Source organism: Hippocampus bargibanti, linkage group LG02, assembly GCF_051943395.1.
Source record: "Hippocampus bargibanti isolate YZ-2025 linkage group LG02, ASM5194339v1, whole genome shotgun sequence".
NCBI classification, from domain to species: domain Eukaryota; kingdom Metazoa; phylum Chordata; class Actinopteri; order Syngnathiformes; family Syngnathidae; genus Hippocampus; species Hippocampus bargibanti.
In genome coordinates, this window is record NC_142735.1 from 21,437,428 (window position 1) to 21,438,871 (window position 1,444).

Consider the following 1,444-nt stretch of genomic DNA (forward strand, 5'->3'; position numbering starts at 1 on the left):
AAGCATAAGGATATCTTTATTGGTGTTTGCTACAAGTCAGCATTCAAGATACACATAGACATATTGGGAAGCGACAAGAAGATTTTGACATTTATGGCGTACAAGTCAACTATTCGAACCGTGAGGCCGAGTGAACATTTAACACTTCAATTCTATTGCTTTGCAATCGCAACCTCGTCATTGTCGGATCACCTCCTGGCCTTGAGCGCATTTGGAAGTAAATATCAAATATATCATGTATTTGTTATTGCTAACATCAAACCTAACACACGGTAAAGCTATAGTTCTCATTTTGATGGTGTTCTTGTTGAAAAGTAAAAACGTCGACAGAGAGTAAGAGTCTGGAGCAATTTTCAGGGATACTGGAGGGACATGCAATAGGATGGAATCGGAGGGCAGAGAGGAGCAAGCGTCAAATGAGAGGATCATCACACATGCATTTGAACATCAGTTCCCACCCATATCGAGTTCACTCTGACGTCAACAACCCCGGTCCGTGGGAATGAGTGAGTTTCAGCATGCCTACTCACATTCATCTTATTATGTCAGTTCAAAAGCATTGTCAACCTTTTGTGTTCATGTTATCACATACGAGTTCAGGTTCAATTTGTATTATTTTAAGACGTCATGTTTTAAAGTTAACATCAGTTCTCGTCAGTGGTATAAAATATGCTTTCAATACACATTTTTTGTTTGAACGTCTCAAATCTCAGTTTCTTTTCACAACTCAGGGCTCCAAAATGATTTTTTTTGGGGGGCGGTAATTCGTGTCATCTGGTAGAAAGCATTCAAAACCAAAAATTGTCAAGTCAATTTCAATCCAATTAATCACGTTTACGTTTTTAAGTTGTCATGGGTTTGAGATGGCCAAAAGTCGACAGGACAGAGCCAAACGGTCATGTTTAATGTGAACATTCTAATATGGATAGACAGCGCTGCCTTGAGAAACGATGTATTTTACCAAAACACAAACATTTTCTTCAAAATAGAAGACACGATACTCACAACAGCGAAACCGTTCGTCTTCAAATATGCTTTGCTAATGTTGATGCTAACTTTAGCATGTTGGCGACATTTTTGATCATTTGGTAGCATTAAGCTAGCGGAAGGTAAAGTTGTATTGCTCACGATTTGGTCGGGAGACTCCCGAATTTGACCACAATACTCACTTTATAAAGCAACGATTGACACGATACAGAAAATTGATTTGTAAAGTAAAATACAAACATGGAAAAATAAAATACATTTTTATACTAATTGAATGTATAAATAAACAATGAAAGCATTTTTGTGTAGTATTTACTTCTAATCTGCACTTTTGTGACGCTCACATTATTTAACACGCAACACAGTCGCAAATATATCCCTATTTATGATTTCTGAAACTTAACATGTATGATATTGTTTCAAAATAAGAAACTTAATTCTCTCTGATATTAAAAAA